Here is a 27,043-nt window from a genome sequence, read left to right as displayed (position 1 = left end):
CCCTGCCAAATGCCAGTTCGGACTTGATACCATTGACTTCCTGGGCCACAGGATTACTAAAGACGGGGCAACCCCTCTGCCCGCTAAGGTAGATGCGGTCCGCCACTTCCCCCGACCCACCACGGTCAAAGGCCTTCAGGAATTCGTAGGTATGGTCAATTTCTACCGCCGCTTCCTCCCTTCAGCTGCCCGGATCATGCGCCCCCTGTTCGCCCTGATGTCGGGTCCGAGCAAGGACATTACCTGGGACGAGGAGTCCGCCGCCGCTTTCGTTCAAACGAAGGAAGCTTTGGCTGACGCCGCAATGCTAGTACATCCCAGAATGGACACCCCTACCGCCCTCACAGTGGACGCATCAAACACGGCAGTCGGTGGGGTGCTGGAGCAGCTCATCGCAGGTCGCTGGCAACCCCTGGCGTTTTTCAGCAAACACCTGCGGCCACCCGAGCTCAAGTACAGTGCTTTTGACCGGGAACTGTTGGCGCTCTACCTGGCAATCCGGCATTTCAGGTACTTCCTAGAAGGTCGGCCCTTCACCGCGTTCACGGACCACAAACCGCTTACCTTTGCGTTTACGAAAGCATCCGACCCCTGGTCATCCCGCCAGCAACGCCACCTGTCCTACATCTCTGAATACACAACGGATGTCCGGCACGTCTCGGGTAAGGACAATGTCGTGGCGGATGCGCTCTCTCGCCCTACCGTTCATGCCCTTTCCCAAGGGGTAGACTTTGAGGCACTGGCAGAGGCACAGCAGGTAGATGAGGAGATTCCGAGTTACAGGACTGCAGTCTCTGGTTTGCAGCTCCAGGACCTCCCCGTGGGCCCAGGTGAGAGGACCCTACTCTGTGACGTCGCCACCAACCAGCCCCGTCCGGTCGTCCCCGCAGCCTGGCGGCGACGTGTTTTCGACTCCATTCATAACTTGGCGCATCCCTCCATCCGGACAACTGTCCGGATGGTTTCCAGCAGGTTCGTTTGGCACGGACTCCGCAAACAGGTCAGTGAATGGGCCAGGACGTGCATGCACTGCCAGACGGCCAAGGTTCAGCGGCACACCAAAGCCCCACCGCAGCAGTTCCATCCCACCCACCGGCGTTTCGACCACATTCATGTGGATATCGTGGGCCCCCTGCCAGTGTCGCGCGGAGCGCGTTACCTCCTGACTATCGTGGACCGGTTCACAAGATGGCCAGAGGCGGTCCCGCTCACCGACACCACCTCCGAATCTTGCGCCCGAGCCCTGATCGCCACCTGGATATCCCGCTTTGGTGTACCAGCCCACATTACCTCCGACAGAGGCGCCCAGTTCACCTCCAGCCTGTGGTCAGCTATGGCCAGCCTTTTGGGGACTCAGCTGCACCACACCACTGCCTACCACCCACAGTCGAACGGGCTAGTGGAGCGTTTCCACCGTCACCTGAAGTCGGCCCTCATGGCCCGCCTGCGAGGAGCCAACTGGGCGGACGAGCTTCCCTGGGTCCTTCTCGGCATCCGCACAGCGCCCAAGGACGACCTGCACGCCTCGTCGGCCGAGTTGGTATACGGCGCGCCCCTGGCCGTCCCCGGGGAGTTCCTACCAGCCCCGAGGGGGCAAGAGGAAGAACCCGCTGCAGTCCTGGGCAGACTTCGCGAGAAGCTCGGTAACCTGGCCCCCATACCCACTTCACAGCATGGGCGGCACCCGACCTGCGTGCCCAAAGACCTACGGAACTGTAAGTTTGTGTTTGTACGAAGGGGCGGGCATCGGCCACCGCTGCAGCGGCCATACGAGGGGCCGTTTACGGTGCTCCGGAACAACGGGTCCACGTTCGTGCTGGACGTTGGGGGGAAGGAGGAGGTTTTCACGGTGGACCGCCTCAAGCCGGCCCATGTGGACCTGGCGCAACCGGCCGAGTTTCCGGCGCCTCGGCGCAGAGGCCGACCTCCCAAGCAGGTTCTGGCCCAGGCTGTGGACATTGGGGGGTGTATCGCCGGTTCTGGGGGGGGGTTATGTGGCGGCTCATTTCCTAGCGTATGCGAACCGACTCACAATTAGATAGCCTACGGGGGTTTGCGAGCACAGAGCTGTGGAGCCTCTTCGCCATGGGGGGCCGGTTGACAGAGGCTTAAAAGTGAGGCTGAAGTTTTCGAATAAAGTTTTTCCTTCGACTGCAGTTACCGACTCCGTGTCGTAATTTTAGCGCTGTTTGTAGCACACCGCTACAACACGATAGCAATTCAAAGCTGTGAATCAAAAGGCTGCAGGGACAAGATATATCGTAAACCTGAAAACATATTCTGGGCTGTCATGTCAATATACTCTGTTGGAGATTGTTTTCCATTGTTGGATGTTCTGTCTGTCGTGAGCAATTCACCTAACAAAAGCACGCATGTTGTCTGTCTGATTATCATCTGGTTGTTTCTGGAAGCTTGTTGTGCAAAAGTGTTTTCTTAGATAAAAACATTGACCATATTGGAAACAAATCATTAGCTTTTTTTATGACTTTTGCACATGTAAGAAAGATTCTTGATCAATGTAAGTTCTCTTCTCTATTTGATGAAATAAAAACAGTCCATCACAGGATAAGAATCATTATGTCAGGTCACAAAATCACCTCAGGCAAATGATAGAAGGAGAGTACAAATTTAAATAAAATCTTTTGTAGTTAATTAAAATTATGATATATTCAAACAAGTAGTAGAACATTTCCTATCTTAGCCAAATGCAATTCACTGGCTAATTTTGAAGTTTTAAATCAATTCAGAGCTGAGGTTTCAAATGCACAGTTGAATAAGGGATGGCTTTAGAACTGATCCTTTTTGATAGTCATCAGAATTGGTATATAAAACAGTATATGACATCTATGTTAAATTCACAGCTCAAAGACGTCCTTGTCAATGATATAGTGAAAATACATTTCTTCCTTTGTACTTTAGCCATTACTTCAATAGCTAAAGACAAGGCAGTGCAGAAATTCATTCCAGCTTCTTGCACATTTCAGTAATGGACTTCATTAAAACAAAACTTCAGAAACTAAATTGTGTGTGGAGATATTACTTCACTGAGTGTTCAGTGCATACAACTGAGAATTGTTTTTGCCCACTGAGCTATGCTGTATATTTTTAGTAAAATAAGGATTAATAGGGGTAATTCATAAAAATAGGAAATCAGATTATGATGCGAGATAAACCTGCTTTGAATATTTCCAGTTCCTGGGCAAAACAGTAACTCCATGCTGCCTGTTAGAAGAACTTCAGCATGTGGTTGGCACTAACAATGTTATTCGTTGGCCACATGCCTCAGTCGGAAGTCCAGTTCTGAGAGAGACTTCCATTGACTAAAGTTAGCTTGCACCACTTAAAACTGGTCTCCAGAACTGAAGAACTGAAAAATTAATTTTTCTCTCTACAGGTGCTGCCATACCTGTTTCTAACACTTAGGTTTCATCTCAGATTTCCAACATAGAGTATGCATAAAAAAAAATTAGAAGCCAGGTTTGGCCATGCAGGCATTCAGCAAGTACCAAAAGCCTTAAGCCCTTCATTCCTTTTGACTTCAAAACTGCATTTATTTCTAACCTGAGTGTACGCAATGACTGTTGCCACAGACCTCAAGGTTGAGAATTCCAGAAACTAAAGAATTTTTTCTCAGATTAGTTCCAAGTGGCATTGCTTAGACTCTCTCAGGTAGAAGAAACTAACTCCACCATTTATCTTTTCAGTTCCTCTCAGAATCTTTTATATCTTAATGTGATCTTCTTTTCTTCTGAACTCCAGTAAAAAGAAACTATATCTCTTCTCAAGGATAGAACTCTCATCTCAGAAGTCACTTTGCATTGCACTGGCCAAAGTAAGCCTAGGTCTCCACCTATCACAGATTTTTCTCTTTATCTTTTTACACCAGCTTTACTGAAAAAGAACACATATTTGATCTCCAACTTCTATCAGTTCTGATACAAGGTCTTCAAGCTGAAATGTTAATTCTTTTGCTCTCACCATAAATGTTGCCTGCTGAGATTTCCAGGTTTTCTGTTTTATTTCAGATTTCCGGCATTTACAACTTTTGCTTGGAGATTAGTCGGTATGATGTAGGCATCACTGAGTCATGGCTGAAAGGAGGCCGTAGTTGGGAGCTTAACATTAAAGGATATACTTTGTACCAAAAGGACAGGTAGGAAGACATAGATGGTGAAGTGGCTCTGTTTCTAGAGATGGAATTATATCAGAGCAAAAGGAGACTTAGGGTCAAAGAATGTTGAATCCTTGTGGGCGGAGTTAAGAAACTAAAAGGGCAAAAGAAAACTATTAAAGGAATTATACATAGTTCTCCAAACAGTAGCCCTGATGTGGAGGTGAGATTGCAAAGGGAGGTGGAAAAGGCATGTGTAACACCCTAGGAATGGTTTCACTGCTCATGTAATGGTTTCTCTGCAGCGACAGTGTTTGGGTTATGAACAGAGATAATAAGGACTTTGGAATGTGTGCCATCCAATGAGGGGAGTGCTGTTTCTTTCTTGTGTGTCTGAGAGGAGGTATTCCAGTATTTTGTCATCAAGAGATGAAGAGAGAAGACACGAGAGGAGTGAGCTGGTAGACCGCAGGACAGAGTGGACTTAAAGCGAGGGTCCAGGAGTTGACAATGCTTGGAGGAAATCGATGGGGAACTAATGGACGGAAAACCATGAGCTCCAACGTGCGCAATAGACTGTTTCATTAAAATGCACCCATTTTGCTTTCTTTGCTAACACTATAGTCAAATTAAGAATTATAATGCTAAATCATTTAATTGCATATGATGTACTGTCTGTTATTTCATGGTACTGATTTGTAACAGGGGAACACATCATGCAGCATCCATACAAATGAGATTTCACATGTTTGTCAGGGCTGGAGACTGTCTTCCCTAGACTAATGCTGCTGGCTGAACCAGAGGGTTCACATGTAATAAGGGTAATGACTCAACTGTAATGGGGGGACTTCAAATGCAAGGAAATTAAGAAAATCAGGTTGAAGTCCGATTGCAAGAGAGGGAGTTTGTTGAATGCCTACAAGATGGCTTTTTACAGCAGCTTGTGCTTGAGCTTATTTGAGAAGAGGATTTTTAGATTGGCTGTTGTGTAATAACCCAGATCTTATTAGGGAGCTGAATGTAAAAGAACCCTTAGGAGGCAGTGATCATAATATGATTGAATTCGTACTGCAGTTTGAGAGGAAGAAGCATAAGTCACGTATCAGTATCACAATGGAAGAAAGGGAATTGGAATAGAAGAAAGGCAACTGGAAGAGGAGGCAGAGTGAAAGTGGGCTGGGGAAGGGAGAGGGAGGGAATTACTGGTAGTCTCCAGCTCCTTGGTATGAACATCGAATTCTCCAACTTCTGGTAATTCCCTCCCTCTCCCTTCCCATATCACACTTTCACTCTGCCTCCTCTTCTAGCTGCCTATCACCTCTCTCATGATTCTGCCTTCTTCTACTACCCATAGTGTTTCCCCCTTACATTCCTTCTTCACCTTTCCTGCCTATCCCCTCCCTGCTTCCCCTCCTCCACACCTTGATCTTTCCTCTGATTGGTTTTTCAACTGGCACCTTCTTTACAGGGCCCCTGCCCCTTCCTTCTTCAGTCCTGATGAAGGGTCTCGGCCTGAAATGTTGACTGCTCATTTCCACCGGATGCTGCCCGACCTGCTAAGTTCTGCCAGCTTGTTTGTAAGTGTTGATAATGTTTCTCCTCCTGCTTGCATTGGGTCTGATATTAACAGTGCACCTTGATGAAATTCATTCTCATCTCCATTCAAAGGGCCATCCTTCTATTCTAAGGCTGTGCCCTCTTGTCCTAGATTTTCCCACTATAATCTAGGCTTTCAGACTTTCATAAAGCTCCTCACCAAAGATCTTTTGTTTGTGGATGATGACTCTCTCTGTTAATGACAACACTTCAGTGACACTCTTACCTCTCCTTGAACATTGACATGACTGAAGTCCTCCACCAAACTCCCATATGCTAACTGTGCATTCCTTGCATATTCCACATAGACAGGATGTCTCCGATATGTATGGAGTGTTCCCTATACCTCAGCAGTCGGCTCTGTCAACGGTCTGATATTGATCAGGAAGACCATCACTGATTCAGATGCATTCAGTGTTACTTTATGTAAGGTGTGATCATGGACTTTCAAAACAGAGACATTCAGGAGTTACTGCAGGTTCTGGTATAATGAGCTGTTACTGCTGACTAGCCCCCTTCCACTGCAATAAATCATTGGTCATAAGCCAACTTCACTTAATGTCACTTGAGTGCTTCCAGCAATGTTGCTTGCATTGAATCTTAGTGAACAAATGAGAGAACCACTAGAGCATTCTCCATGAGGCCAGGTCAAAGAACATTGAAGCCTTGGGCAGCACAGTAGCATAGTGGTTAATTTAACACTACTATGACACCAGCTGTAAGATCCGGGTTCAATTCCTGCACTGTCTTTTTATGTTCTCCCCTTGAGCGTGTGAGTTTCCTCTGGGTGCTCTGTTTTCTCACATGGTTAGGATTAGTGAGTTATGGTCATGCTATGTTGGTGCTGGAAGCGTGGCAACACTTGCAGGCTGTTCAGCACAACCTTTACTGATTTAATTTGACATTAATGTCAAACTTCACTGCAGGTTTCGATGTACACATTACAAATAATGCTAAGCCTTTATCTTTCTTTATCTTTGAGGAGTATACAATGAACCCTACCATGGTAATAGAGCAAAATAAATTCAATGCATTGAATAAATAAATCATATTACATACAGATAGGAGAATTAGGTCACTCAGCCCATCAAATCTGCACAGACATTCCATTATGACTGATTTACTAACTGTCTTAACCCCATTTTCCTGCCTTGATCTTGTAACCTTTGATGCCCTGACTAAATAAGGACCTACCAATCTCTACTAATCTCAATTACTTTGCCTCTGTAGCTATCTATGGCATTGAATTCCACAGATTTACTACCCCCTGGCTAAAGAAATTTGTTCTCACCTCTGTTTTAAATGGACTTTTCTCTGTTCTGAGGCTGTGTCCTCTAGTCTTAGACTCCCCCACTATAGGGAACATCATTTCCACATCCATTCTGCTTAGCCTTTCAATATTCAATATGTTTCCAAGAGATCCCTCCTCGTTCTTCTGAGCTTCAGCAAGTACAGGCCCAGAACCATAAAATGCTCCTAATACATTAACCCTTTCATTCCCAGAATCATTCTTGTGAACCTCTTCTGCACCCTCACCAATGCCAGCACATCTTTTTGTAGATAAGGGGCCCAAAACTCCTCACAATACTCCAAATGCAGTGTAACTAATGCTTTGTAAAGTCTCAACATCACATCATTGTCCTTATGTTTTAGCCCTCTTGAAATGAATGCAAACATTGCATTTGCCTCCTGTACCACCAACAAAATCTGAAAGTTAACCTTTACAAAATCCTACACAAGGACTCCCAAGTCACCATTCATACATCTGATTTTTGAATTTTCTCCCCATTTATAAAATAGTTTACATCTTCATTCCTTCTGCCAAAGTGCATAAAGTTACACTTTACTACACTATGTTCTATCTGCTACTTCTTTGCCCATTCTGTCAATCTATCTCAGTCCTTCTGCAGACTCCCTGCATCCTCAACACTACCTACCCCTTCACTATCTTTGTATCATCTTCAAATTTGGCCACAAAGCGATTAATCCATCATCCAAATCATCGACATATAATGTGAAAAGAAACGGTCCCGATACTGACTCCAGCAGAAAACCACTTGTCACTGGAAGCCAACCAGAATAGGTCATCTTTATTCAATTCTTTACTTTCTGCCAGTTAGCTAATTGTCTAACCATGCTAGTATATTTCCTGTAATAACACGGACCCTTATCTTGTTGAGCAGTCTCGTGTGTGGCACCTTGTCAAAGACCTTCTGAAAATCCAAATACACGACACCTACTGATCTTCTTCATCTGTCCTGGCTGTTATTTCCTCAAAGAATTCCAACAGATTTGTCAGGCAACATTTTTCCTTAATGAAACTATGCTGTCTTTGGTCTATTTTATCAGGTGCCTCCAAGTGCCCTGAAACCTCATCTTTAATAATTGAATCCAACATTTTTCCAACCACTGAGGTCAGGCTAACTGGCCAATAATTTCCTTTTTTTTGCTTCCCTCCCTTCTTAAAAGTGGAGTGATAGATGCAATCTTGAAGTACTCCAGAACCATTCCAGAATCTAGTGATTCTAGGAAGATCACTTCCAATGCCTCCACAATCTCTATAGCTACCTCTTTGAACTCTGGCAGTAGTCCATCCGGTCCAGGTGACTTATCTACCTTCAGATCTTTCAGCTTCCCAAGCACCTTCTCCATAGTAATAGCAATTATAGTCACATCTGCACCGTGACATTTTTGAATTTCTGGCATACTACCACAGTCTTCCACAGTGAAGACTGATAGAAAACACTTATCAACTCCCTTTTACTTCTATATATTTGAGAAAACTTTAGTATCCCCTTTGATATTATTGGCTAGCTTGCCGTCAATTTCATCTTTTCTCTCCTTGTAGTGTTTTAGTTGCCTTATGTTATTTCCCAATCCTCTAAATTTACACTATTTTTTTTCTATATTTCATGCCATCTCTTTTGCTTTATGCTGTCTTTGACTTTCCTTGTCAACCATAGTTTCTGCATCCTCCCTTTAGAATACTTCTTCATTTTTGGAAAAATTCTATTCTGCACCTTCCGAATTGCCCCTAGAAACTCTAGCCATTGCTTTTCTGCCCTCATCCCTGATACTGTCAACTTTGGCCAGCTCCTCTCTTATTCCTCTGTAATTCACTTTATTCCACTGTAATACTAATACATCTGCCTTTATCTTCTCCCTCTCAAACTGCAGGGTGATTTCTATCATATTATGATCACTGCCTCCCAAGGGTCCTTTTATCTTAATTCCCTAATCAACTCTGGTTCTATTACACAACATGCAACTCAGAATTGCCTTTCTCCTGTGGGACTCGACCAGAAGCTGCTCTGAAAAGCCATCTCCTATGCATTCTAAAAACTCCCCCTCCTCGGATCCAGCACCAACATAATTTTTCCAATCTACCCGCACATTGAAATCCCCCAAAACTATTGTAACATTACCCTTATTACATGCCTTTTCTATTTCTCACAGAAATGTATATCCCATATTGTGGCTACTATTCAGGGGCCTGTATTTAACTCCCAAAGGGTCTTTTTACCCTTGAATTTTCTTATCTGTACCCACAAAGATTCTACATCTTCCAATCCTATATCACCTGTTTCTAAGGATTTGATTTCATTTTTTACCAATAGAGCCACCCCTTCCCATCTGCCTACCTGCTTGTCCTTTCAATACAAGGAGTATCCTTGGATGTTAAGCTTCCAACTATGATCTTCTTTCAGCCACATTCCAGTGATGCCCACAATGTCAAATTTGCCAAACTTGAACATGCCACAGGATCATCTACCTTATTTCATATACTACATATATTCAGTATAATACTGTCAGTCCTGTATTCATCACCCTTTTCAATTTTGCCCCCTCCCCATGTTACACTTCAAGTTATCCCACTGACTTCAATTTTGCCCTGTCATCTGCGTATCTTCATTCACAGTCTCACTACATCAACTTGTATACCAGCCATCTCATCCTCAGCCCCATAACTCCAGTCATTATCACCCTGCCAAATCAGTTTAAACTTTCCCTAACAGCTCTAGTAAACCTGTTCGCTAGGGTTCAGGTGTAAACAGTCCTTTTTTGTATAGGTCATACCTTCCCCAGAAGAGATCCCAATGATCCAGAAATCTGAAACATTTCTCTGCATCACTCCTTCAGCTACTCATTCATCTGTACTGCCAGCCCTGATTGGCACATGGCACTGGAAGTATTTGAGAGATTACTACTCCAGAGATCAGATCCTACTCTTCACCCTGTTCCCAGCTTCCTTTACTCCGGTGCAGGACCTCTTCCCCCTTTCTACCTATGTCATTGGTGCCAATGTGCACCACATCCTTTGACCACCTATCCTCCCTCTTGAGAAACCTTTGCAGTGGCTCTGAGACATCCTGGATCCTAGCACCTGGGAGGCAACACACTATCCTGGCTTCTCTTTCAGTGCACCAGAATCTGCTGTCTGTCCCCCAGTTGTTGAGTCTCCTATCCTACCACTTTGCCTGGCTTTACACTGAGCCCCGTGAGCTGGCCACATTGCCACTGGCCGCAGCTGTTCCCTCTTGGTCATCCTCACCAGAGTATCTAAAGATGTATACTTATGGCTGAGCGAAATGGTCACAAGGGGACCCTGTGCTGACTGCTTTGCTCCTGGTGATCAGTCATCCACTATCGGAAGTCTGGATGTGACCACCTCAGTATAAGACACATTCATGAAATTTTCAGCCTCCCAGATGGTCCTGAGTGCATTCAACTCCATCCCCGGATTAAATAAAAGCTATTTAATTAATGGGTGGAGGGGCAATAAGACACTGTCTTAAAATTCATTCCTTTCCTCAAGGATGAGAACCTGCCATGCTTGCCTATGTTGACTCAAGTGGAACTCCAGATACCCCAAAGTGGTTGGGCTTAGCTACCATTTCAGTGACAGAACAGGATGGATAATTAAGTCTGGCCATAGCTTCTTTGAGTAAATACTGAATAAAGTGCATTTTTGCTACTTTTGCTATGTACATTTGCTACATTTAAGAATCACAATTAACCCACACTATAAAAAAGTTTTATTTCCAAAAGGAAAGCTGCTTTTGGAAAAAGTTAGCCCCAATACATCGCTCATATTCTCTTAACTGCAAATGATATTGTGAATGATCAAAAAGGTTCAAAAAATCAAAAAGAATCTCCATGTTATCTTATAAATGACTATAAAAGGATGGTTATCGTCATATTCCCCAACACTGATATTCACATATTTCAATATATTTAAAAAGGGAATAATTATCCCTTCAGTGACATTTTCTGAGAAGGCTTGGTGAACTCCAGTTTATGCTTCATCACCAATTCTCAAGTGTACATCAATCACCCAGTCAGCCTGCATAAAAACACAGCTACATGAAGCCACTTTTCTTTGCAGGTTCCTCTATGCTGACTGTAACAACGACTGTTCATCTTCGCATGAAATAAGTGACACAGTACAGGTCAGACTGGAGTGTCATTAAGGCTTGTGTAAATGCTTATAAGAATCAGGGAGTGAATGGCAGGGAATGCTTGTAGTTCTAAACTGCTAATCTTCTCAAAATCAGAAAATTCACAGTGTGATCCCTGGCAGCAACTGCATCATCTCTTTTTTCTCAATGTATTTTTCCAAGCTGTTCACATGCCCTATTTATGAAATAGTCTATGAATTTTGTTTCCTATATTTCCTCAGAGGATTTTCTCACTTTGCTGTTGCATCAGAAATGAGAGAACAATTGCATATAGAAAGATGAAAAGACAGTGGAGTTAAATTAAGCATTAGAGGGAGCTCAGGTTGGACAACAGATCCCAATTGATATTTGCATAAGGAGCTTTTCTGGTTTTTGACAGGTTTCTTCCATCCATACTGATTAAAGAAAAGGCTGGGAAGAGAAAGTGTCCATAAATTTCCAGTTTGATCAGTCATGAGGATTTATATTGTCCCTGAATCTCTATATTCAAGTTTCTAACACCGGACAGGGACATCAGCTCCAACACATTCTCATAGGGAGCATGTGTAGGGGAAACCTAAAAATATGAGTCAATTCAACATCCTGTTGAAATATCTTTCATCAGATTTCCTGCTCTGTGTTCAACCTAGCTGCCTGTCAGTTGGAATGGGCATATCACTACATTGGAGAGCTGAGAGCAGGAGATCACTAAGAGATTAGCCCCATGGTCAGAGGGGCCAGAGTCCTTAACAAGCAGGATTGAGGAGTCCAGGCTCTTAGTAATAATGATGATGTGGTTATGTAGAAGATGCATGGCCAGTCATGAAATAGCAAGTTCCTCCTGGCCCATAGACCTGCATGCAAATCATTTACAAATGGATCCGTAGCTCCCAGCTTCTTTTTATCTATCTGAATCCCTAAAGCGAAAATATATAAAATAAAATTTTAAATTCTTAAAAATGGTGGCATGCTAAATGTTAAGAGGTATTATCCAACAAGTTTGCCTAGGCTGTTGGAGAGAGGGTAACTTAATTTGGCAAGGGGACAGGAACCAGTATGATAGGGCTGAGGATGGAGTAGGTGGTATACAAGTAGACGCAGTGTGCTGTAAGACTGTGAAGAAGGACAGGCAGATGATCAGGCAAAATTGCAGTCGGTGGGATGACTTGACGCAAATGCATACAATACACAGAATAAGGTAGATAATCTTGTAGCATTATAAGAGATTAATAGGTACAACCTTGTGGGCATTACTGAGATAACACTGAAAGAAGATCATAATTCGGAGCTTAACGTTCAAGGACAGGCAGATAGGCGGAGAGGTTGAGGTGGCTCTGTTGGTAAAAAATGAAAAACAAATCCTTAGAAAGAGGTAGCATGGGATTGGAAGAATTACAGGCCTTATGGGTAGAGTTAAGAAGATACAAGGGTAAAAAGACCTTGATGTGAGTTTTATGCAGGCCTCCGAAACCGTAGCTAGGATGTGGGCTACAAATTACAACTGGAGATAGAAAAGGCATGTGATAAGGGCCATATTACGATAGTAATGAGGAATTTCAGTATGCAGGTAGATTGGAAAAATCAGGTTGGTGCTAAATCCCAAGAGAGGGAATTTGTAAAATGTCTATGATACGGCTTTTTAGAGCAGCTTGTGGGTGAGCCCAGCAAGGGAAAGGGAATTCTGGATTGAGAGTTTAAATAATGAAAGAATTTAATTAAGGAGCATAAAGTAATGGAATCCTTCGGAGATAGCGATCATAATACAGTAGAATTCACCCAGCAGTTTGAAAGGGAGAAGATAAAGTCAGATGCATCAGTATTACAGAGGAATAAAGGGAATTACAGAGACATGAGAGAAAGGCAAGATTGATTGGAAGGGGGCACTAACAGGGATAATTCCAGAACAATAAGGGCTAGAGTTTTTGGAGGTAATCCAGAAGGCACTGGATAGAGACATTATAAAAATGAGCAAGTATTCTAAAGAGATTATGAGGCAACCATGTGTGACAAGGGAAGTCAAAGATAACATAAAAGCAAAAGGAAGGGCATAAAATGTAGCAACAATTAGTGGAAAATTAGAGGTGTTGGAAGCTTTTCAAAACCAACAGAAGTCAGCTAAAAAGAGAAAAGATTCAATATGAAGATAAACTTGCCAATAATTTAAACAAGGATACCAAAATTTTTTTTAAAATATATAAAGAGTAAAAGAGAGGCAGGAGAGGATGTTGGAATGCTGGAATGTGACCCTGGAGAGGTTGTAATGGGGGACAAAGAAATGGCTGATGAACTTAATAAGTATTTTGTGTCAGTCTTCACTGTGGAAGCCTCTGGCAATGTGCCAGAAATTCAAGAGTGTCGGGGGCAGAAGTGAATGATTTTATTTTTACTAAGCAGAAGGTGCTTGGGAAGCTAAAATGTCTGAAGGTAGGTAAATCACCTGGACCAGGTGGACTACATCCTAGCATTCTGAAAGGGGCAGCATAAGAGATTGTGGATGGATTACTAATGATCTTTCAGGATTCACTAGATTCTGAAATGGTTCTGAATTATGGAAGATTGCAATGTTACTCTGCTCTTTAAGGAAGGAAGTTACAGGCTAGTTAGCATAACTTCAGTGGTTGGGAAGATGTTGGACTCCATTATTGAGGTTGAAGTTTCAGGTTACTTGGAGATACATGATAAAATGGGGCAAAGTCAGCAGGGTTCCCTTAAGGGGAAATCTTGCCTGACAAATCAGTTGGATTTCTTTGAGTAAATAACAGGCAAGGTAGACAAAGGAGAGTCAGTGGAAGTTGTTTACTTGGATTTTCAGGAGGCCTTTGTCTACGAGTGAAACATGAGGCTACCATTGATAGAAGACTAGCTGAATGGAGGGAGGCAAAGAGTGGGAATAAAGAGGGCCTTTTCTAGTTGGCTACCTGTGACTAGTGGTCAGTGTTGGGACTGCTTCTTTTCACATTATATGTCAATGATTTAGATGATAGAATTGATGGCTCTGTGGCCAGGATTGAAGATAATATGAAAATGGCTTTGGAGGCAGGTCAGGTTGTGGAAGCAGGGAATCTGTACAAGGGCCTAGACAGATAGGGAGAATAGGCAAAGAAGTGGCAGATAGAATATACTGTAGAGAAGTGCATATGGTCATACACTTTGGTAATAGGAACAAAGGCGTAGGCTATTATCTAAATGGGCAGAAAATTCAAAAAACAGATGTGCTAAGGGACGGGAGTCTTTGTGCAGGACTCACTACAGGTTAACTTGCAGGTTGAGTTGATGGTAAGGAAGGCAAATGCAATAGTAGCATTCATTTCATGAGGACTAGAATACAAGAGCAAGAATATAATGCTGAGACCTTATAAGGCACTGGCCACACAGCACTTGGAGCATTGTGAGAAGTTCCAGGCTCCTTATTTAGGAAGAGGTGCGCTGGCATCGCAGAGGGTCCAGAGGAAATTCACAAGAATAATCTCAGAAATGAAAGGTTTAACAAAGAGAGCATTTGGTGGCTCTGGGCCTGTTCTGGCTGGAATTTAGTAGAATTAGGAGGGATCTCAATGAAACCTATTGAATATTGAAAGGTCAGGATAGAGCGGATGTGGGGAGGATGCTTCAGGTAGTGGGTATATCTAGAACCAGAATAGAGGGACGTCCATTTAGAACAAAGTTGAAGAGGAACTTCTTTAGCCAGAGGGTTGTGAATCTGTGGAATTCATTGCCACAGTCCCTGTGTATATATAAAATGGAGTTTGATAGGTTTTTCATTAGTCAGGGTGTCATAGGATATGGGGAGAAGGCAGGAAAGTGGGGTTGAGAGGGATAAGATAGCAATCATATCTTCTGGGAGGGCATTTTTTTTTTAACTCCTTTTGTGTCATGCTTCTCTTTCAGTCAATTATCTCATTTCCAGATGTTCTGCTCTAGGGCTTTTGAAATGTCCCCTCCTTCCTGACACATGGTTTCCTCTCTGCCAACTAAGGTAGCGTTTTTCTGCACCTCTCCCAAACGTTGATGAAAGCAATCCTAGACCAGGCCATTGGGTGGAGAACCTGCAATCTGTCCTCAATGGGCATCTTGGGCTTTTGGTTACATGCCACTTTAGCTCTGCTTTGTAATCTCACACTGACCCATCTGTCCTTGGCCTTCCCCATTGCTATGGAGAGAACCACATGGGTAGCACTCAGCCAAATCATATCTACAGTATGTCGACATTTTAAAACTTGTAAATGTCACATCCATGTTGTTCTTCTCCCACTCACAGTCACCTGTCATGCAGTTTACTAATCCATGTGTTCTTCTTCCTCAATCACCTGGATCCATTTGCCCATTGTCCTCTTCCCCTCATTTCACTTATTACCAACCAGCCTCTATGTCAACCAACTGCACTCCCTCATATTGATACGCACACTCTATTTTTCCTCTTCCCTCTCAGTTTGAATGCACAGTCTTGACCCAAAATATTGACTTCACATTTTGTCTCCGCAGATGCTGCTTCATCTACTGAGTTCTTCCAACATTCCTTTTTAAATCTAGATTCTAGCATCTTCAGTCCCTTTCAACCCCATTTTATTCTCCTCACAATCCAATCAACACACCAATTCCTACCTACACATTAGGGGTCTATTACCTTACCAGTTCACACGCCTCTGGGGTGCACCCAAATTAAATTCATATTAAATACAGCACTCAGGCCATGACTGAATTTGCATGAATGGACTGATGAGGAAGCAGAACTATGTATTATTTTATAAAAAGTTTTATATCCGCAGTTAATGTCAATTTGTTAAAGTAGACAATGCTAGTTTAGTAGAATCCATGTGGAGCATGTTGACTTCTATTTATTTTGTATTCATTCTAGTTTCAGACTTTTTTCTGATCAACTGAAAGTTCAAATGTTCAAAGTTCAAATTTATAATCGAAGTATGTAAACCATATACAACCTTGAGATTCACTTCTTGCAAAAGAATCAGAATCAGGTTTAATATCACCAGCAAATGTCGTGAAATTTGTTGTTTTTGCAGCAGTAGTACAGTGCAATACATAATAACAAAAAACTGATTTACAGTAAATATATACATAATATTCTTCCAGGTAATAAAAGCCGATATCTCGCCTCACGTCTCAGAGAGTTATTGATGGTGCATCAGAAACATCGATTGTACTCCTTTCCACAGATGCTGCCTGGCTTGCTGAGTTCCTCCAGCATTTTCTGTATGTTGCTTGGATTTCCAGCATCTGCAGATTTTCCCTTGTTTGTCTTTCATTTAACCCTCTTGCTTTCTCAATGGAAAAATTCTATAGCATTTCTCTTGTTTTTAGAGATTTGCTTATTTCTGCTCCATCCTACATTTCTCCATCACCTTTTGTATTAAAATAACAGCTTGGCAGATGCTGTCTATGTGTTTTGATGTGGGCTCTAGTTAAACATATTTCTTTCATGACCAGTACTGAGAATTATTTTTATAAGCCTGCCATATCACTGTATCTGTCAGAAGTTGAAAATGAGATGGAAAGAGTGCATTCCAAGCCAACATATCCCTGCTCAGAAGCTGACAAGCTCAGTGGCATTGTACGACAAATGGACAAACAATACTTTAATAAATATCACAAATTGTCATTTGGGGTTTGAATTTGCAACCTGCAATCTTAGTAAAAGTGAGTGGGTTTCAGAGTAGAATCTGTTTCTGGTTGGTTTACTATTCATATCTGGAATTTACAATAAATTAGAACTCTTTCACATATTCCACAGAAAATAGAACATAGAAAACCTACAGCACAATACAGGCCCTTGTGTTTCCTGTAGCTCCATGTACCTATCCAGGAGCCTCTTAAAAGACCCTATTATATCCACCTCCACCACCATTGTTGACAGCCTATTCCACGCGCTCACCACCCTCTGTGTAAAAAAAACTTACCCTTGACATCTTCTCTGTACCTGCTTCCAAATACCTTAAAACTGTGCCCTCTCATGATAGCCATTTCAGCCCTAGGAGAAAACCTTTGATTAACCACACGATCAATGCCTCTCATCATCTTATACACCTCTAACAGGTCACCTCTCATCCACCGTCACTCCAAGGAGAAAAGGCCATATCCATCACATCTGCCCACCTTCTCTCCTGTTCTGCCTAGCTTTTAGTATTACTTCCAAAATCAAGCCACACAGGTTGGTGAGCTTTCCTGAACATGATGCCAGTTCAGTGCAATGATCAGACATGAGTCCAATCACTCGAGGTAAAATAAAACTCTCTGGCATCTCTGAAAGAAAACATGACAAAGAAAGAGCCGTAGATGGACAATGGATAAAAAACCATTCAGCCTCCCTTGCCTAGATCTTGTAACAACTGTTAACCTCTCTGCCCGCAGTTTTGATTTGACGTTGGACACTTGCTCCCACAGCACGACCATAGGTGATGTCCAATGTATATTTACCCCTCCCGCCCTAACACGATGGTCAGTGAATTCCCAAAGGCATCCAGCTGCCGGTAACCAGGTAGTGTTTCCTGCTTTTATCATTTGAAATGGTGCCCTGCATTTACTGAGATTTGCCTGGTGTCCCTCATTTCCTCTCTGCTTCCTTGAAAAAATTCCGGCCAGGTAGCCCGCTGAGAAAATCCATATATGGAGCGTATAAACACGAGGTAGTCACCCAATAAATCCAATATGAAATACAAACAAATTCTCTTTATTGAATAGTTGGGAATAGACAATAGACAATAGACAATAGACAATAAGTGCAGAAGTAGACCATTCGGCCCCTCGAGTCTGCACCGCCATTCTGAGATCATGGCTGATCATTCACTATCAATACCCAGTCCCTGCCTTGTCCCCATATCCCTTGATTCCCCTATCCATCAGATATCTATCCAGCTCCTTCTTGAAAGCATCCAGAGAATTGGCCTCCACCGTCTTCCGAGGCAGTGCATTCCACACCTCCACAACTCTCTGGGAGAAGAAGCTCTTCCTCAACTCTGTTTTAAATAACTGACCTCTTATTCTCAATCCATGTCCTCTGGTACTGGACTCTCCCAACATCTGGAACATATTTCCTGCCTCAATCCTATCAAATCCTTTAATTATCTTAAACGTTTCAATCAGATCCCCTCTCTTTCTTTTTCTTTTCTTTTCTTTTTCAATCTTTTTATTGATTTTCACATATACACAAAAAAAAATAACATAGTAATAAGTAAATTATAAATACAATAGACTTGAAATCACATTGATAATAAGATAATAATATCCTACTAAACATCAACAAAAGAAAATACCTTAATCAAGTCCACATGATTATATGAAAAAAAACAAATAACCATTAAAAAAGAAAAAAAAATATTAAAAAATATGTGAGAAAAAAAAATATATTAAAAAAAATAAAAAAAATAAAACACTAAACTAAACTAACATAGGCAATAATAACAGTTTACAAGTATAAGATAGTGTCAAAGAACTCCGGAACTCCAACCTGAACATGAATAAGCAGAAAGGTCTGGAGAAGGCCAAATTAATTCATATGAAAATGTCAAATAAACGGTCTCCAAGTTTCTTCAAATTTAATTGATGAGTCAAAAATAGTGCTTCTAATTTTTTCCAAACTCAGACAAGAAATAGTTTGAGAAAGCCATTGAAATGTAGTAGGAGGATTTACTTCTTTCCAATTTTGTAGTATAGACCTTCTGGCCATTAATGTTACAAAAGCAATCATTCGTCTGATTGAGGGGGAAAACTGATTGCCATCTTCACTTGGTATGCCAAAAATTGCAGTAATAAAATGAGGTTGTACATCTATATTCCAAATTGAGGAAATAGTAGTAAATATATCCTTCCAATAATTATGTAAAGTGGGACATGACCAAAACATATGGGTCAATGAGGCCACTGCTAAATGACATCTGTCACATAGAGGGTTAATATGAGAATAGAATCGAGCAAGTTTATCTTTAGACATATGAGCTCTATGTACAATTTTAAATTGTATTAAAGCATGTTTAGCACATATAGAAGAAGAATTAATCATTTGCAAAATTTTTTCCCATTTATCTGTTGATATGTTGTATTGAAGTTCTTTTTCCCATTCTTGTTTAATTCTAACTGATATTTCTGGTTGTATCTTCATAATCATATTATAAATAAAAGCTACTAATCCCTTCTGACAAGGATTTAAGATAAAGATCAAATCTGTAGTGTCCATCAAAGTTGAATTAGGAAAAGATGGTAAAACTTTATGTAAAAAATTTCTAATTTGTAAATATCTGAAAAAATTAGATTTAGGTAATTCAAATTTATTAGAAAGTTGATCAAATGACATCAAAGTATCTTCAAAAAAGAGATCACGAAAACATTTTATACCTTTCCTTTTCCATATGTTAAAAGCTTGATCTGTCCAGGAGGGTTTGAAAAAGAAATTAAATAAGATAGGGCTATCAAGAACAAAGTTTTTCAAAATAAAAAACTTACGAAATTGAAACCAAATTCGTAATGTATGTTTAATAACAGGATTAAATATTTGTTTATTAAATTTAACTAAATCTGCAGGAAGACAAGAACCAAGAACAGAGAATAGAGAATATCCCTTTACCTCATTACATTCCAAATTTACCCACTGTGGGCACAGTGGTGAATCCAAATCTAATTTCCAATACAATAAATTACGAATATTATTTGCCCAATAATAAAATCTAAAATTAGGTAAAGCTAAACCACCATCTTTTTTTGATTTTTGTAATTGCTTTTTACTTAACCTAGGGTTTTTATTTTGCCACACAAATGAAGAAATTTTTGAATCAATGCTATCAAAAAAAGACTTAGGAATAAAAACTGGTAGGGCTTGAAATAAATATAAAAATTTCGGTAAAATCATCATTTTGACAGCATTAATCCGACCAATTAATGATAAAAACAAGGGAGACCATCTTGTAGTAAGTTGATGAATTTGATGAAGCATAGGTAAAAAATTCATTCTAAATAAATCTTTATATTTCTTGGTAATTTTTATACCTAGATAAGTGAAGTTATCAGTAACAACTTTAAATGGTGTCCTATTAGTCAATAAAGTTTGTGCATTTAAAGGAAATAATTCACTCTTATCTAAATTAAGTTTATAACCAGAAAAAGTACCAAATTGAACCAACAAGGATAAAATAGCAGGAATAGACCTATCAGGATCAGAAATATATAACAGCAAATCATCAGCATAAAGAGATAATTTATATAACTTCTCATTACGGGTAATACCAAAAATATTAGGAGATTCACGAATAGCAATAGCTAAAGGTTCTAATGCAATATTAAATAATAAAGGACTTAAGGGACAACCTTGTCTCGTACCACGAGATAATTGAAAAAAAGAGGATCTGTGGTTATTCGTAAAAACAGAAGCAACAGGTTTATGATATATTAATTTAATCCATGATATAAAATTAGGACTAAAATTAAAATTTCTCAATGTATTAAATAAATATATCCATTCAACTCTATCAAAAGCTTTTTCAGCATCTAATGAAATAACACATTCTGGGATTGTGGGTGGTGAAGTATGAATTATATTAATCAATTTTCTAACATTAAAAAAGGAATACCGATTCCTCATAAAACCAGTTTGATCTTCTGAAATAATCTGAGACAGTACTTTTTCTAATCTAATCTAATTTTTGTAAGAATCTTAGAATCTACATTTAATAATGATATAGGGCGATAAGATGTACATAAAGTAGGATCTTTATCTTTTTTAAGAATTAGAGAAATATTAGCTTCATAAAAAGATTGAGGTAATCTCTTCTTAGCAAACGCATCATTAAAAATTTCACATAACCAAGGAGAAAGCAAAGAAGAAAAAGTTTTAAAAAATTCTACTATATAACCATCAGGACCAGGAGCTTTCCCTGAGTTCATTGATGAAATAGCCTCTCCTATTTCCACTATAGAAATAGGAGCATCTAACAGACTATGATCTTCATCAATCAGTTTAGGAATATTCAAATTGTTAAAAAAAATATCTATCATGGACTGGTCACCATCAAATTCTGAATGATATAAAGATTTATAAAAATCTTGAAAGGTATTATTAATTTCTTTATGATCAGTAGTTAAATTACCGTCTGATTTGCGAATTTTAATAATTTGTCGCTTAGTCGAGATAGCCTTTAATTGATTAGCTAACAGTTTACCAGTACGGTCACTATGAATATAAAATTGAGCCCTGGTCCTAATTAATTGATTTTCAATTGAAGAAGATAATAGTAAACTATGTTCCATTTGAAGCTCAACTCTCTTCTTATAAAGTTCTTTGGTAGGAGTCACGGAATAAATCTTATCAATTTCCTTAATTTTATCCACCAATAAAGCAATATCTAAATATCTTTGTTTTCTTTTACCAACAGAATATGAGATAATTTGACCACGAATAAAAGCCTTAAAAGAGTCCCAAAGTATTCCTCTGTCGATTTCTTCAGTACAGTTTGTAGAAAAGAACAAGTCAATTTGCTGTTTTATATAAGTAATAAATTCCGGGTCTTGAAGCAAAGTAGCGTTAAGTCTCCAAGATCTGGTGTTATTGGAATAATCCGAAATCTTAATAGATAACTTCAAAGGTGCATGATCCGAAATAGTAATAGAATCATATTTACAATCAATAACATCCGTTAATAACCGATGATCAATAAGAAAATAGTCAATTCTAGAGTAACTATGATATACATGTGAAAAAAAAGAAAATTCTTTATCTTTAGGGTTCAAAAACCGCCATATTTCTGTAATTCCCGAGTCAACCAAAAATGAATTAATAAGTAGGGCTGATCTATTCGGAAGAGTGCGAATAGGTTTAGATCTATCCATCAAAGGATTCAAACAACAATTAAAATCTCCACCCATTATCAACATATATTCATTTAGATTAGGAAGAGAGGTAAATAAACGTCTAAAAAATTCAGGGCAATCAAAGTTTGGAGCATAAATATTAACTAGAACAACTTTCCGATGGAAAAGTAAACCAGTTATCAATAAAAATCTACCCTGTGGGTCAGAGATAATTTCATGATGTGTAAACGATATTGAGGGATCTATAAAAATAGACACACCCCTAATTTTGGCGGTACAATTCGAATGAAATTGTTGACCCTTCCAGAACCTAAAAAAATGTTGATTATCCTCCCTCCTGATATGGGTCTCCTGTGCAAAGATAATATTAGCATTCAGTCTATGGAATACTTTAAATATTTTTTTGCGTTTAATCGGATGATTTAAACCATTAGTATTCCAGGAGATAAAGTTAACAGATCTATCCATCATACCAATATTAATTGTGTATATCATAAAAGGTTAAAAAGACACATAACCCACAATTCAGGAAGGAGGAAAATTGATTCAGGAGCAGCCGGAGAACATGACACCTCAACAATATTAGTAATTTAAAGTCGGCCCATAAACTAAAAGCAAAAAAATAAAAAGCAAAAGCGTGAAAAAAGATCCCTCCCCCCTCCCCCCACCCTTCGAAAAAAAGCCAAGCGGCAGGCGCATAATCTAATACTAATATTACCCCCATTTCAAGATGGCAGCTCTATAAAAAAAAGATTAGAAGAAAACTATATATCACCCAAATTAAAATATAGAGTTGCAAAAAAAATAAAAAAAATATATATATATCAATCAGAATAATAAAAAAAACTAATATAATACAACAATCATTAATAAAAAAAAAGGTATAAACGTCAAAATTTAAAAGTGTAGTATACCTTTAAAAAAAAATCCCATATTCAAATACAAGATGACGTTTCAAGAGCAAAGACTTATGGGAAGAAGAAACGCCATTTTGGAAAAGCCATATTACTAAATACAAAAGTGAGTTCAGCGATCTGTTAAAAGACAAAATAACATTTAAAAAGAAAGGGATATAATAAACAGTACAACATATATATAAAAAAAACTAAAAATCCAAAACATTCGTCCCATATCTGAGTACAGGCAAACAGATAAATGCTTGTAAAAAACAGAATCTTACGGGAAAAATAAACATCTTAAAAAAAAGATAAATCATTAATGCAAAATATAAACGTATATAACCAAAACAGAAAGAAAAAAAAAGGAATATTATCAAAATTAAAAAAAAAACATCTATAAACAATGAAGCTAGTAAAAAAAACCGGACCCATAGATCAAAAAATAAAAAGTTATAACCCAACTTCATAGGTTAAAACTTAAAATAGAAAGATATCCTCTCTCCGAAAAATCTTCCACATAACACATAGTTCAAGTTGCAGTAGAAGATCGAAATTCTCCAACAAATTTCTTCGCTTCTTCCAGAGTGTTGAAAAATCGTTGACTGTTGTCGGGCAGCACAATTCTAAGCTTCGCTGGATACATTAAAGCTTGTCTAAGTCCGATCGAATGAATCTCTGCCATCACTGGTTTAAAAGCGATCCTGGCTCTCATTACTTCAAAAGAATAATCCTCAACTATTCGAAATTGAAAGTTTTTGTAGGAAATCATACCTTTTTTACGAGCTAATCGAATTAAAAGCTCTTTCTCACGAGGATAATGAAGGCGAACAATCACCGCTCGTGGTTTATCAGGCACAGACGAAAACCTCGCAACTCTGTGAGCGCGGTCGATAATAGGTTTAGTTTTCAAACCTTCATCACCGAAAATTTCCCATAGTAAATTAGAGAAAAATTCAGTTAAATCACCGGACTCAACTTTTTCGGGAAACCCGATAATACGCAAATTCTGTCTGCGAGATCGATTTTCAAGATCAGAAATTTTAAACTTATACTGATCTACAGTCTTAAGAGTCGATTGTACCTTCTTATCCAACACTTCAATTGTACGTACTTTTTCAACAATTAATTTTTCAAGAGTCGCCAACTTATCTTCATGCCGCTGAATAACCGATGCCTGCGACTGAAACTTAGTATCAAGCGATTTAACAGCTCCTTCAAGTTCAGACATTTTCGTGGTAAACGTGTTTTCCAAACTTGCCATTTTACTTTCCAAACTTGCCATTTTACTTTGCAGTTTGTTATCCAAACCTGCAAGTTTAGTGTCCAGAAGATTAGAAATTGTTTCAACAGATAAAGGCTCCTTAGACGATTTCTTACTTGTAGCCATTTTAAGTTCGGCAAAGTTAGATCAAATATAGTTTTAAAAGAAAAAAAAGTCAATCGAAAATATCAACTCATTTGATTAAATTCGAAAAGATTAGATTAAAGGGTGATTATAGTTAGAAAAGTGAAGAGCGCCTAAAAGGCAGATGTTTACGTCGCCATCTTGAAACTCCACCCCCCAGATCCCCTCTCAATCTCCTCAATTCCAGCATGTACAAGCCCAATCTCTCCAATCTCTCTGCGTAAGACAGCCCTGCCATCCCAGGAATCAACCTAGTGAATCTACGCTGCACTTCCTCAATTGCCAGAATGTCCTTCCTTAAACCTGGAGACCAAAACTGTACACAATATTCCAGGTGTGGTCTCACCAGGGCCCTGTACAAATGCAAAAGAACATCCTTGCTCTTGTATTCAATTCCCCTTGTAACAAAGGCCAACATTCCATTTGCCCTCTTCACTGCCTGTTGCACTTGCTCATTCACCTTCATTGACTGGTGAACTAGGACTCCTAGGTCTCTTTGCATTTCTCCCTTACCTAACTCGACACCGTTCAGACAATACTCTGCCCTCTTGTTCCAGCTTCCAAAGTGGATAACTTCACATTTATTCACATTGAATGACATCTGCCAAGTATCTGCCCACTCACTCAGCCTATCCAAGTCTCCCTGTATTCTCCTAACATCCTCTTCACATGTCACACTGCCACCCAGTTTAGTATCGTCAGCAAACTTGCTGATATAGTTTTCAATGCCCTCATCTAAATCATTGACATAAATCGTAAAGAGCTGTGGTCCCAATACAGAGCCCTGTGGTACCCCACTAGTCACCTCCAGCCAGTCTGAGAAACACCCATTCACTGCTACCCTTTGCTTTCTATCTGCCAACCAGTTTTCTATCCATGTTGAAACCCTGCCCCCAATGCCATGAGCTCTGATTTTACTCACCAATCTCCTATGTGGCACCTTAATGTAAGTAGAAACCCCTGATCTTCAGGAGTGGATGAGATGAATAGGATTTATAGATTTGCAACTTCCGGCTCATAGGACTGGATTGTTCAAATCCCTTTGATTAGCAGATCCTAAGATTATAGCATAGAGATCCTGAGGTGAGGCTTGTTGGGTGGCAGGTGCTTCCCAGGGACATCAGGTGGGCATCCCTCTTTTTAGATGTTACGTCAGTTTGAGCCCGCTACGTCTCCTGAGGCTCAACAGTGCGACCTGGCATCCCAGGTGCACCCCCCTTCACATGGGTCATTTTAGGGCCCAGCTGCCATCACAACTTTTCGTCCATAACTAGAGGTTGCTTTGCTTGGCTACTTTTGAGAGTTCTTTTATAGCGCGCCAATCAATAGATAAACAGATAAACAAATGTTTTTTTTACAGAATGAGATGAATTTAAAAGAATAGATGGAGACTCATGTGAGCATAAACACTAGGACAGCAAGTTTCTTTATAACTGCATAATTTATAAGTAGCTGCACAAGGAAATGACCATATTTTGCACTCACCAAGCTCTCTTAGGTTACAGATTTGTTAATGAAAGTTGAAATGAAGGCATAAGCAGCCTTAATTTACTCTGGAGGCAAACCTAACTGTTGGATAATGGCCAGGATATCTGTTCTAATGCATCCTTCAAAGCATGTAAGCTTGAATAAACTCTAGTAATCCACAGCATTTCTATTATCTAGATCCAATGTTCATTAATTAAACACATTTTAGGCTAGAGAGGAAATATTTTAAATGTCATCAACATGGCATGTGAGAACAATAAAAATTCAAACCGCACTTCTATTTATAACAAACTAAACACATGATTTGAGTACTGGAGTCAGTCATGGCTTAGCATCAGAATTCCCACGTCTAAACTCAGAGATCTGTCACTTCACATACTCAGTCCGAAGCTGTGAGCACATAATCAAAGCAGCGCAGAGCGAGTACTGCATTATTGGAGGTGTTTAACAGGAAATGTTTAACCGAGGCCTGTCTGACATTTATTACTATGTAATTCTTTATAACAGAAGAGGAAATTCTTATCCCTGATTGGAGAAATAAGGTAGATCAGAAGTTGTGCTATAAAGTGTTTTAACTTCCATTCTATTCTGAATCAGAATACTTTAATTTTTAAAAATATATGATACAGCTATTAGGATGTGGTAATAATTTCTATCATTATTATAAAATCAATATCTTACCAAATTTCATGTCCAGTGTTTACTGTAAATGTTGTTAGCTTATACAATATAGAAGATTCCTGTTTCTGTTAAAATTGTAAACTGTAGATCTTCTAAGTGGACATTAATGTGTAAACTCAAACTAATGAAATGATGGATGGATTTTCTCCAGCTACAAAGCAAGAATCACCATGTGTGTCAGTGGGTCACACATAATTGTCTGAGTATTCATTTTAACAAGTGGGGATTTACACAGGTCATGCTGGCATTGAAGCACAATATACGGTCAGAACATTGATCACTTATGTAGGTCAAGTAAGTACTTGTAGGGAGCCAAACAAGCATACTATTCAGCAACAGCATGTGAACAAGGAGCCATGAAGAGTTCATCTTCCCAACAAAGGAAGGTGGGCAGGTATTTGATGATGACAAGTACTGCAATCGGAACAAGCTAAAATTTCGAACTTCAAAGTTAAATTTATTATCAAAGTACATATATATGTCACAACAAACAACCCTGAGATTCATTTTCTTGCAGACATACTCAATAAAGCAAACAACCATAATAGAATGAATGAAAGGCCACCCCAACAGGGTGAACAACCAGACAACAAATACTGTGCAAATGCAAAAAATA

General features: G+C 39.8%; 1 protein-coding gene across 1 annotated transcript in view; it reads right to left on the bottom strand.

Moving 5' to 3' along the window:
- LOC132403323 (ALK tyrosine kinase receptor-like) overlaps positions 1 to 27,043 on the bottom strand; it is an 891,331-nt gene that overhangs the window by 429,865 nt on the left and 434,423 nt on the right. The window lies entirely within an intron of this gene.

Source organism: Hypanus sabinus, chromosome 12 (assembly GCF_030144855.1).
Source record: "Hypanus sabinus isolate sHypSab1 chromosome 12, sHypSab1.hap1, whole genome shotgun sequence".
Lineage (NCBI taxonomy): Eukaryota > Metazoa > Chordata > Chondrichthyes > Myliobatiformes > Dasyatidae > Hypanus > Hypanus sabinus.
This window is presented reverse-complemented; position numbering and strand designations above follow the sequence as displayed.